Source organism: Schistosoma mansoni, chromosome 3 (genome assembly GCF_000237925.1).
Source record: "Schistosoma mansoni strain Puerto Rico chromosome 3, complete genome".
In the NCBI taxonomy this organism is placed as follows: domain Eukaryota; kingdom Metazoa; phylum Platyhelminthes; class Trematoda; order Strigeidida; family Schistosomatidae; genus Schistosoma; species Schistosoma mansoni.
In genome coordinates, this window is record NC_031497.1 from 25,006,488 (window position 1) to 25,020,328 (window position 13,841).

A 13,841-nucleotide genomic window follows, 5' to 3' on the forward strand; every position below is an offset into this window, starting at 1 on the left:
ATTGGAATCGAACTCAAGACCTTCGATCTGAGGTGCGAACTCTTAAGCTTTAGACCACTGAGATGGTATCCCAAAGTGTTTTAAGATTTTCAATGATGGTCTAGCTTATATTGATTCATGAACCCAACTATTGAAAATATTTTTTAAGAAATTTTTTAAAATTTTGAACAAAATTTATTTACTACTGATGAAAGAAATGAGAAATCAGTCTAAGAAATGAAATTATACATACCCGATGTTTGTGCTGATAATGTCGTTCAGAAGGACGATGAAAGCTTCACGACCAAACCATCCAGCTCAGAGAGCAAAACTCCATTAAAAAGGTTGGATGAAACTTCAAAAATAACAAGGTTTATAATCATTTTTTCTCTCTACTCTGCTGGTGATTAATTGTTGGATTTGATTTGAAGGGGAGTTTTGTGTGGAAATAAATGTTAAAAGACTTATAGGTAACACTTTCAAGATTCCATGTGAGGGATTGTCTTGTAATTCAATTGGGTACTTTCCTCCATGTGTGTCCAATCCACTTCCAGCGCTTCTTCCTAATTTCTTCCTCCACTGGATGGAATCTGGTTTGTTCTCTCCCACAGTAGAATGTTGCTGATAGTGTCTGGCCAACGGATCTGACAGTAGTCAAAAAATCCCTTCAAAAAAATCTACTCCCCCCCACATAACTTTTAATATTCAATTTTGTGTTTTTTTTTTGTTTTTCTTCTCAGGTAGAAAAAGTTATATTCTATTCATTCGTCTTATTTTTTATTGAAAATATATTTTATTATTAGAATAAGGATTTTTGGTGGAGATTGTCGGAATTTTTGAATAGTTGAAGTTATTAGACAATGTAAGATAGATCAGTATTGAAAGTCTGGAAGCATCACCCAGGATTCTTCAACCGTGTTCATCCACGATATTGCGCATTGGAATCGAACTCAAGACCTTCGATCTGAAGTGCGAACGCTTAACGTCTAAACCACTGAGATGGTATCCAAAGGTATTGCAAGGTTTTCAATGATAGTCTAGCTTATATTGATTCATGAATAAAACTATTGAAAATATATTTGTTTCTAATCAGAAGAGGATTTGTGGAGATTTCAGTATATTTCAAAGTTGAAATCATGAGTCAATTGAAGCTAGACAACCATCGAAAACCTGGAAGCACTGGACGGCCGTTTCGTCCTACTATGGGACTCCTCAGCAGTGCGCGCCCACGATCTCGCACTCGCGAGATTCGAACCCAGGACCTACCAGCTACGAGCCTGAGCCCTTAACCGAGTGGAGTTCAACCAGGTCTGTTGGGAGATATCAACTCACTGAAGACAAATGGTGGATGGTTGCTCAATTTCGTGGATCAGTTGAAGTTCGACACTAACACCGTTGGATGCCAGCCGTTTCAGTGGTCTATCGGTTAAGGGCTCTGGCTCGAGACTGTTAGGTTCTGGGTTCAAATCTCGCGAGTGCGAGATCGTGGGTGCGCACTGCTGAGGAGTCCCATAGTAGGACAAAACGGCCGTCCAGTGCTTCCAGGTTTTCGATGGTCGTCTAGCTCCAATTGACTCATGATTTCAACTATATGAAAAAACCTAATTGTTAAATCCTAATGAAGATGTAAGTACAGGTAACTTCCAGGATCTAATAATGGACTATTATTCAATATATAGTATGATGAGGTCTGTCTGTCTGGTATATAAACCAAATATGCTTGAAATAAATGATTCGCATAACAGGAGCTGCAATTGATGTTCTGGACTCAACTGGAATGGCTAGGTGGACAAGGGATCAGTAAGGACGTTAGACTGCTGATATCGGTCGAACGTCATTGAGTTGGCACAGTGGGAAGATTAGATGAGCCGTATTGCGATTGATGGATAAAACACGTGATAAAAAGCCGGACATAAGTTCATAACAATAATGGTAAACGCTCCTGAAGAATAAAAAGGAAATATATAAACCAAATCAAATTACACACCTTAACATTGTTTCAATTTCATTGTCTACATAGAAAAATGCATTTTCGAAATACACATAGTATTCTATTAACTAGGATATTTAAAGTAATTATAGCTAATTAATTAAACAGCAGGGTTTCAACTAGATAAATTTGGGAACACATTTAATCACTAAGGAAATGATTGAAGAAGGAGAAGAAGAAGAAGACGAAAATCATTTACTAACTACTTCCATAAGATTAGATGACTACACAGTATGAGGTTGATATTCATCAATTAAGTATTTGCATTGCATTTCTATATAGGATAGATGTATGATGTAATGATTCAGCAAATATCTTAGATATACATTTTAAGGAAGATATGTACTGACGTTTTTTTCCGTAGATGAAATCTATAATTATAATCATTATAGGAATAGTCATTGTAATTGACATACTTAACCATGTTACATTCCTTTTATATTGTAGGTGTCTAATACTTCCATTAATTGAATTAATTCACTAATGACTTGATTATGTTGTATAACACAAGGGATAAACAAATGTAATGCGTAAATTGAAGGAAATTATCTACAATACAATAGTAGTGAGTTCAATGGAGTTCAATCTGTGTCGGGTAGAGATGGCTATCTACTGAATGATTGCACAACTATTCATAGATTGATCGAAGTTGGATAACAAAATCGTTGAATACCTCCTCAGTGGTCTTGGGGTGAAGTGTTTGAGGACAAGATCAATGGTCCTGTGTTCGAATCCTAGATGCAAGATTGTAAATGCGCAATGCTCATGAGTTCCATACTAAGACAAAATGACCGTCTTATGCTTCAAGGTTTTCAATGGTAAGTTAGCTTACATTGACTCATGAATTCAACTATTACAATTAATACAACACTACAATAAAACTATACGTACATGAGATAACACGTGCATACATTATGATAAGGCTTATATAATGGAATATAAAGTAAATCAAATTAGTTCAGTTTACTATGGATAAATAAAAGGCCTATTGTCCATTTCCTTAAATACGTATTTAACCAAATCATAGTACATATTCATCTTGCATTATGTTACTTTCATAGTGGAATATAGCGTAAAAATTAGACTCAAAGAGACAGCAATCCTAATTATTTTACAACATTTACGTTTATTATAAGAAAAGGTGGACAGTAGCTAGCAGCGGTATCCAGGATACGTGTTTCGTTCTATTTGGGACACGTTAGCAGGATGTACCTGCATCTCAGAGTAGATTTTCACTCTGGGACTCGAACCCAGTATCTTTCGCTTCAAACGCCATCGTGTTATCCACTTAGCTACTGAGTCTTGTTAGCCAATTCCTTGTGCAATGAGGTTCCAGAGTCTCAGAGTGAACATCGAATCTGAGATGTAGGTAAATTAAGCTGACGAGTCCCGACTAGGATGAAACGCGTTTCCTGGATTCCACTGCTAGCCACTATCCATCTTTTCTTATAATGCCTGTGATTCAAGGCTATATCAAAGCAATACACACAGTATGTACATATGCCAACAATAGACTAGTCGATTGCAGTCCTAAACATCAATGGAAAGATTCAAGTAAGCAATAGTAGGTGGATTTAACTTTACTATTGCTCATTTTTCTTTTTTCTCCTTCTTCTTTATATCTGAAACTAGTTCACTCGGTCAACTTGATTAATTTTTTTCAGAAACAAATAGATAAATAAATTATTATTATCACTAATGCTTGAGTGAATACAAGTTGACCTTTCAAATGGAAAAGATTAAATGAAATTGTATTTGTGTTTAAGTGCTTCACTAGTGATTAATTCATGACCTGATAAGTTTGATTTCAGTTAAAGTTACTATAAAGAATAAGATTTGAAATATTGAACGTTCAGTCACTGAATTTGATCAGGATCACTTTTAAAAAGATACACCCTTAACATGTGAACAATATTTAAAATGAGAGCTGAGGTACTATTGTGGTGTGGGCTACTTATATCCGCTATAAGTAGTATACAAAAATAGTCAAGGATAGAATGTATTTCAGTAAAAGATCGAAAAGGAAAGAACAGAAACGGAAAGCAATTAGCATGAAAATGCAGGAACAATGAAATCTGAGACGACTGACTGATATTCGCAAAAGAAGCAGACAACTTTGAGACGACTTATTGATATTTTGTAAATCAAGTGTTTACTGCATGATTCTCAGATTTTACTAAAATATTCTTAATTTTGAGTTTATATGCATACGATTGTCTCAATCGGTGTTTGTGTCCACTGTCTAAACTGGTCGTCTGTGTGAAAATAGCTGCGTTATGAGAAGAAACCGGAAATCGCTCAAGAAATTTCTATCTAATATGGTGTCAACTGGATCTACGAACAGTGTGATAAATAAGTTTGTTAAAGTGCCTAATTAATAAACATATCTAAATCAACCCCCAGTCTGTTGGATAATCAAAATAAAGATAAATAACTGTTAGGTTAGACAATTGTTAACTAACAACAATATCACAATTTTCAATACGAATGTCAAGACAGTTCTACTATATGGGGCGGAGACGTGAAGAACTACGAAAGCCATCATCCAGATGATGCAGGTGTTCAATAACAGTTTTCCACGCAAGGTACTTTGGATCCGTTTGCCAGACACTATCAGCAATAAGTTGTTGTGGGAGAAAACAAAGCAGATTCCATCCTGTGGGGGAAGAAATCAGGAAGAAGCGCTGGAAGTGGATAGAACACACATTTAAGAAATCACACAACTGCGTCACAAGACAAGCCCTCACATGGAATCTTGAAGGCCATAGGAGGAGAGGAAGACTAAAAAACACATTACTGTGATAAATGAAAACAGATATGAGAAGAATGAACAAAAGTTGGATAGAACCAGACAGGAAGGCTCAGGAGAGAGTAAGTGGGTTGGAGAATGCTGGTCGGCGGCCTATGCTCCATTGGGAGTAACAGGCATAAGTAAGTAAGTAAAAAAGGCTGAACATCATTCTAATGGAAAGGAAAATCAAAATCAACTTATAAACAACAAGAACAGACTAATAGAGAACAAACAATTAAACTTCAAATCAACAAAACAAATTCTTATTGAAATATGAAAAATACAGGTCACTTCTTCTTGAAACATATATTAAACATATTAACTAGAAAGATAATAAGGCATAAACGGTTAGGTTACTCAGGTCAAAGAGTAAAACTCAACAAAAATGCTCTCATTGTGCTTTAAATCTTTTCTAGCATCTTCACTTTCAACGAATTACATACTTTGGTTTCCTAGTTGAAAGCGTGAATCAATTGAAGCTAGACCACAAGAGGAAACCTGGAAGCACTGGATGGCCGTTTCGTTCTATTGTGGGAATCCTCAACAGTGAGCATCCACGACCTGGAGTGGAGTCCCGTAATGGGACGAAACGGCCGTGTAGTGATTCCAGGTTTTCCCTGGTGGTCTAGCTTCAAATGACTCACGCTTTCAACTATGAAAATACTATATCTCCACAAAACCCCTCCTGATACTTTGGTTTACTTCAAAAATTAAACTGAACTGGTCTTGTAAATTATTTTATAGTAATTGATTAATGTTATGAGATAAATAAGATCATATAGTTACATAATATGAATTTCTGATTTGTCAAGTATCAAATTGACAAAAGTGTTTCCGGTTTCTAATTTCCTCTTCAGCTGGAGGAAGCTGATTTGTTCTCTCCTACAGTAGGTTGTTACAAATGATATCCGGTTAACGGATGTATAGTTTCTTATGTAGACAATTGTTTATAAATTCTTGACTATGGTTGTGGTAGCTTTCCAAATTTCAGCTCCATACAACATGACTAACTGTCTTGATGTTCACATCGATGATTCTGATTTTGATATTGATTGACAGTTGTTTTGAGATCAATGTGTTTTTCAATTGTAGGAATGCAGTCCTTGCTTTAACAATCTTCACCTTCAGGTCTGTATCGGATCCTCCATGTTCATCAGTATAAACTGTATTAGGAAGGACTTATTATTCCCTCTTTCATCTAAATTCATTATAGATCAGAAGGGGTTTTGTGGAAATTTTAGTATATTCATGGTTGAATTCATTAGTCAATTAAAGCTAGACCACCATGAAAAACGTGGAAGCACTGGAAGGCCGTTTCATCCTATTATGGGATTCCTCAGCAGTGCGCATCCGCGATCCCGCACTCGCGATCATTATCCTTTTTATATTATTGCATAATCATAGCCTTTGTTCCTTGCCCGTTGCTTAGCTAGTAGTGATATTTGACTTTCTATCAAAAAGTCTTATTCATTCTTATATCCAATATTAACTAATCTAACGCAACCCTTTAACAACATATTTAACTTACTAACAATTAACTTGTCTATTATAATTATCATATCTTGTCCATTTTCTTATATCTAATTACTTTGTAAATCCATTGAAATGACTTACATAATCAGTTATGTAACATTATTCACTTCATTGGTATTAAGTAGTTGCATTCCAATAGTCATAATGAAAAACAAACAAAAAAACTTCATTTGGCATTTGGTAAAAGAGCTATCTGATCATGCCTTTCAATAAGAATGATAATAATAAATAATAAATTTATATATAATTTCTTATGTTGAAATCGTTAGGCGATTGAAGCTAGACCACTGTGGAGAACCTAGAAGCACTGGATGGCCGTTTCATCCTTTTGTGGGACTCCTCAGCAGTGCGTAATCCTTAATCTTGCCTCGTGATATTTGAACCCAGCACCAATCAGTCTCGCCCGCGAGCGCTTAACCACTACACCATTGAGCACGAATCGAACGGTGTTAATGTCTAACTTCAACCAATCTATGAAATTGAGCAACCATTTCACCAATGTCTCCAGTGAGTTAATATCTCACGACAGACCTGGTTGAAATCAACTGGTTACTGCTTCTCACGAGAATTCCAGGAAATACTTCTTGAAACCAGTCACTAGGAAGCATATGATCATTATCAGTAAGGGGTTTTGTGTTGAGATCTTAGCATCAATTGATTCATGATTTCAACTATATAAAAATACTAAAATCTCCACAAAACCCCTTTCTGATAATTTCTTACATATTATTATGTAAGAGATTTGCTGAATCATTGCATTATATTACACACACACATCATCACAATGTAAATCATTAATTGATGAATACAAATTGCTTCATAACTTTCTTCCTTCCTATACTATATCCTTACATACAATCTATCTTTTATATAATACCACCATTAAATTAACTACTTCTATGAATTCGATGTTCATCTTATTGTGCTGACGAGGTAATAGTAACTTGAACCGATGCATATATATGCTTGGTCTTACGTTGTAGCTGACTGAGTGACTGACTGACTGATTGAATACAAATCTCATACTGTGTGTTCATTTTTTTTTGTATTTTTTTCTACCAGGAGTAAATATTTGGCAAACAATATTAAATTAACGAACGGTTAGTTATTTATTATTAGAATGTTTACTAAATATTGTTAGTTTGGTAAACACTTGTTAATTGGCGGTGATTGCTATTGTTGCCTAATGAATGGTAAGCATAAGTCAAATAAGGTTGTTTTTTTTCTTTTTTGAATAAGTGAAGTTCATATAATGTGGATATTGGTAGTTGAATTCTTAGTGATAATACTTTCTTTTGGAATCTAGTTTTTAAAAACTACTATATCCTCTTTTGTTAGTAGTATAATTATATACTACTGATATTGTAATGACTTTAAAAGCCGGCTAGTTATTACGTGATTTATTCGCCAATCGAAATACAACTTATTTAATGACGTCCGACCGGTATGAGCATGATAGAATTCTTATTTGTCCTTCGTTCGTCTAGCCTGCTCAGTTGAGTCCAGAACACCAATAAAAGCTTCCACTATACGAATCATTTATTTCAAGCATACTTGGTTTATAAACCAGACAGACAGACAGACCACATCACACCATCACACTACTATGAGATCCTGAAATCAAGGACATTTCAAAATCTAATTAAAACATATGCCATATTGAAGATTTAAACATTATGAACATCAACTCTAGGATGCAGGTATATTCAGCTCACAATTTCGAAGTAGGATGAAACGCGCGTCCTGGATTGCATTGCTAGCCACTATCCATCTTTGCTTATAATGCTTATGACTTAAGGCAATATCGAGGCAGTTCGCACAGGATGCATATATGCCAACAAGAGATAGATCAATTGCAGTCCTAAACAACAATGGGAAGATACAAGCAAATAGTACTAATTGTATTGCCCAATATGATATAACAACCCTTTAGTCTTTGACAAAATGGATTTTTTTTTCAACACTCAGCTACTTAATAATATCTTTTTATGAAGGAATGTTGTCCTTAAAACTTTCTATCAAATTAAATTCACTTAGTATTGTTTACTTGAATCTTCCCATTGATGTTTAAGGACTGCAACTGGTCAGTCTCTAATTGGCATATGTGCATACTGTGCGTATTGCCTCGATATTGCTTGAAATCACAGGTATTCTAAGCAAAGATGGATAGTAGCTAGCAGTGGAATCCAGTTTGACAAGCGTTTCATTCTATTTGGAACTCGTCATCTGGATGTACCTTCAACTCAGATTTGATGTGCACTCTGGGACTCGAACCCAGTACTTCTCGCTTGAGACGCCATCGTGTTATCCACTCGGCCACTGAGTCAAATTGTTTTCAACTGTTTAACAAGACATACAATCATATGAATTCATGTAATCAATATCTATAATAAAATAAACAAGTAAACATGTGATTAATCTTAAACAAACTCAATAATTATCTTTCTGACTCAATTCCTACGGTAAACGACATATACGACATGTGATTGTGGTAATAATATGTTGAATTTTAACAGTAGACCAGATGGCATTAAATTATAATCTAAGTAATATATATACATTTAGTTATAATTTGTCATTATGTACACAATATAAAGGAGTATAGAGTCGTAAGAAATTATCTGACATGTGTTATTATCATTTCTGTCATTAGAATTTATTCATCCGGATGTTTTTGCTTGTTCTATGTCTACTACTACTATTACAATAACTACTACTACCACTAATACTACTACTACTACTACTGTAGTGAACAGAACACTAGTTGGGGACAATCGAATGTATTTAAGCAAAAATTACAGACTATCTCAGTAAATTCTGATAACCAAACAATGAACAGTCAATTTGAAAATTAACAACCAATTGTTTCAATCTTCTCTGTTTCTTCTCTAATTTCATTGCTCATGCATTTTCCAAACGATTGCGCTTCATTTCAGTTCTTTGCACGTCGGTCTTCTGGCAAAATACATTCTATGTCTGACCAACACCATATACTACTTATATAGATATAAGTAGACCACACCACACTACTACTGTGGTGTGGGTTACTTATATCGACGTAAGTAGTTTATGGTGATGGTCAGGCGTAGAATGTATTTTGCCAAAAGATCGAGAAGGAAAGAATGGAAACGAAACTCAACTGTAATGAAAATGCATGAACAATAATAATCAAACACTATGGACTGATATTTGCACAAGCAACAGTCAAGATTGAGACAATTGATTGTTATTTTGCAGATTAACTGTTCACCGTATGGTTATCAGATTTTAGTGGGATAGTCTTTAATTTGTGCTTAAATACATTCGATAGTCCCTACACGTGTTTTTCTTCACTACACTACTACTACTACTTCTACTACTAATACCACTTCTTTTACTGTCCTTAGGAAAACACAAAAGATTACAATTATGATATAGGAGACAAACAACAAAGTGATACTTTAGTCAAACTTATGATTGTTTTTGTTGCTTTTTAAATATTAACTAACGTATTCATTCACCAATTTACCAAAACTACAAATGCAAAATACCTTCATTTTTTCCACTTGATTAGATTAACAGTTAAATATTAGCATTTTCAAAGATTTCGTTTTGGATAGAATAAGAATAAAATTGGATAGTTAAATTCATGAGTCTACATAAGTTAGACTAACAGTGAAAACCTAGAAGCATTGTTTGTTTAACGGCCGTTTCGTTCTAGTATGGGACTCCTCAGTAGTACATGTCCACGATTTCGCATACAGAATTCCAATCTATACTAAGACGAAACGGTTATTCAGTGTTTTCAGATTTCCAATAGTATTCTAGCTTACATCAACTAATGAATCCATCTATTAAAATTACTACAATCTCTACAATACCCATTTTCATTGCATTGTACACATGTAAAAAGAACATACATACATACATACATACATACATACATACATACATACATACATACAGGCACACACAGTACAATACATATGTCTTAATACTTATATTCACTTGGTATTGTTTGGTTGAATCTTCATATTAATGTTTAGGACTAAAATTGGTCAGTCTCTTACTGACCATATGTGCATTCTGTGCATATTGACTCGATATAGCCTTAATTCACAAGCATGGTAAGCAGAGATGTATAGTGGCTAGCAGTGGAATCCAGTTTGACGCGCGTTTCGTCCTATTTGGAACATATTAGCAGGATGTTACTGCATCTCAGATTTGATGCTCACTCTGGGACTCGAACCCAGTACCTTACGCTTCAAACGCCATCGCATTATCCACTCAGCTACTGAGTCCTGACACTCACTTGTTTGTGCAATGCGGTGAAGTTTAATTTCACTTGGTATTGTTTGTTTGAATCTTCCCATTAACGTTTAGGTCTAATCAATTGCGTTGGCATTTGAAGTGAACAGTAATGGGTTCGTGTTCCAGAGTGAACATCAACTCTAAGATGCAGGTACATCCAGCTGACGAGTTCCAAACAATACGAAACGCGCTATCTGGATTCCACTGCTAGCCACTATCCATCTTTGCTTTTAATACTTACATATTTAATGTTTAATGTGAAAAGAAATTCTTAATAAATACTTGTTTGTATTGTTCTATCTTTCCCTATTTACATTAATCAACATAGAAAAGAAAGAAAAAAACTGAAGAGCGAAGCATTTATCATCAAAATGTATTAATTATTAGTTTATTTACTGTCTTGTCAATGTTTATTTAATTTGGATAATGACTCATTTATATTTTTAGATACATTAATTAATAGTGATGATAAACTGTAGAATAATGTTATTACTAGAATTGCAGTGAATTGGAACACGAGTAGGGAGAATCGAATATATTCAAGCACAAAATTACGGAATATCTCAATAAAATTTGACAACTATACAGTAAATAGGTAATTTGCAAATTTTCATAGTTGAAATCATGAGTCAAATGAAGCTGGACCATCATGGAAAACCTGGAAGCACTGGACGACCGTTTCGTCCTATCATGGGACTCCTCAGCAGTGTACATCCGCGACCACGCCCCGTGAGATTTGAACCCAGGACTTACCAGTTTTGCACCAGAGCGCTTAATCGATAGACCACTGATTAGGCCGGCATCCAACGGTGTTAATTATCAATCAATTGTCTCAATGTTGATTGTTCCTTATGCAAATATCAGTCCATAGTTTCCGATTATTATTGTTTATGAATTTTCATACTAATTGCGTTTCGTTTCCGTTCTTTCCTTATCAATCTTCTACTGAAATATATTGAATGCCCGACCATCATTATATACTACTTGTGTGGATATAAGTAGCCCATACCACAGTATTATTATTATTATTAGCTCCTACATGAATAATTTCATTCTGATAACACATGAAATTGGCGGTAGTTAAATTCAATAAAATGTTGATAAATAAGAGATTTGATAAGTGAAATATCAATAATTGAAGCTGATTACCTAGCTAGCTTTTAAAATATAAATAAATAAATTGTACTATTGTAGTGAATTGTGACACTATGGATCACTGTGGAACAATCAGTTAAGTGGAACTCGTCACTATACATCAACTTTATTGACTATGAGAAAGTGTTTGATAGTGTGGACAGGAGAACATTATAGAAACTTCTTCGACACTATGGAGTTCCTCAGAAGATTGTCAACCATATCTGGAACTCATACGACGAACTACAGTGCAAAGTCATGCATGGAGGACAGCTGTCACATGCACTACCAGTAAGGATCGGAGTTAGACACGGCTGTCTACTCTCCTCCTCACTCTTTCTTCTGGTGATTGACTGGATTATGAAGACTTTGACATCTTCAGGGAAATACGGAATACAATGGACATCTCAGAATTAATTAGACGATTTGGACTTCGCAGATGACCTAGCCCTTCTATCGCATACACGTGAACAAATACAGACGAAGACAGCAAATGTAGCTGCAGCCTCTGCATCAATAGGCCTCAACATACACAAAGGAGAAAGCAATATTCTCAAATACAAAACGGAGAACACCGACCAAATCACACTTGATGGAGAAACTATAGAAGAGGTGGAAATATTAACGCACCTGGTCAGCAGCATCACTTATGTACAAAGAGGATCGGATGCAGATGTTAAGGCCATGATTGGCAAATCAAGGGCATCATTTCTACAATTGAAGAACATATGCAACTCAAAACAACTGTCAACTAAACTCAAAGTAAGAATCTTCAATTCAAACGTCAAGACAGTCAGTTCTATTGTACGGAGCTGAAACGTGGAGAACTAGTACATTCATCGTCAAGAATGTACAAGTATTTATAAACAGTTGTCTACGCAAAATACTCAACATTCACTGACCAGATACCATCAGCAACAACGTTTTATGGGAGAGGACAAACCAGTTTCCAGCTGAAGAAGAAATTAGGAAAAGACGTTGGAAGTGGATAGGACATACATTAAGGAAATCACCAATGTGCATTACAAGGCAATCCCTAACTTGGAATGGTGATGGGAAGCGGAAAAGTGGAAGGCCAAATAACACATTACGCCGGAAAATAGAAGCAGATATGAAAAGGATGAATAACAACTGGGAAGAACTGGAAAAGATTGCCCAGGACAGAGTTGGATGGAGAATGCTGGTGTGCGGCCTATGCTCCTCCACGACGGGTAACAGGCGTAAGTAAGAAGTAGGTATTTTAGTGAATGAGAACACAAGTGAGGATAACCAAATGTATGTGAATATAGAATTACAGAGCATTTTAGTAAAATCTGGAAACCAAATAGTAAATTTATTTCATTTGCAAAGTGTTAATCAACCATTTCAGACCTCATTGTTTCTTTGCTTCTACACCAATAATTCCCTGTTCTCGTTCTCTTCGCTTCAATTTTCTTGACCTTCTGCCTCCAACCACCTCACTTTCAATAATTGATACATACTACTTATATGTGTTGACATAGGTAGCACACACCATACTGTGAACATATTTATTAAGTCATATGAAACATGAATACATAAACTACGCCTATACACCCCATAACCACAACTACTGAAATTGAATCACTTGATCAATTAGTCAACTAACAAATGACAATAGGATTAACTCAATAATCTGATCCATTCCACACATGTTCATCATACTGTTCATTTAAATCATAATTACGCTACTAATACCATTTTATCATTATTAAAATCAACACAGAATTCAATCAATCACAAGCAAGCAAGTTTTGACATATCTACAAATTTAGCACTTGGTCACATTTATACAATAAACATTGAATTTCGACATGATTTACAACTTCACTAATAGTATAAACCACATTTAGAGCTTCACTACACTTTACTCATTTTAATATTATTTTATGTTACCCTAGCCTTGGGATAATTGCAAATAAATGACTGAATATAGTAATTTTAATAGTTAAGATCATGAATCAATTGAAGCTAGACCATCATGGGAAATCTGGAAGCACTGAACGGCCGTTTCGTCCAATTGTGAGAATGCTCAGATACTAATCAACATATACTTACTAGTGATTGACTTCAAGAGATATTTCCTTGAGTTCTAGTCAGAAGCAG

General features: G+C 35.1%; 1 non-coding gene across 1 annotated transcript; it reads right to left on the bottom strand.

The window, feature by feature from the left end:
- Nucleotides 1-8,546: 8,546 nt before the first annotated feature.
- Smp_tRNA_01323_Pseudo_CTC.1.1 lies at nt 8,547-8,618 on the bottom strand. The gene has a single exon. It is a non-coding gene (tRNA).
- Nucleotides 8,619-13,841: the final 5,223 nt, after the last annotated feature.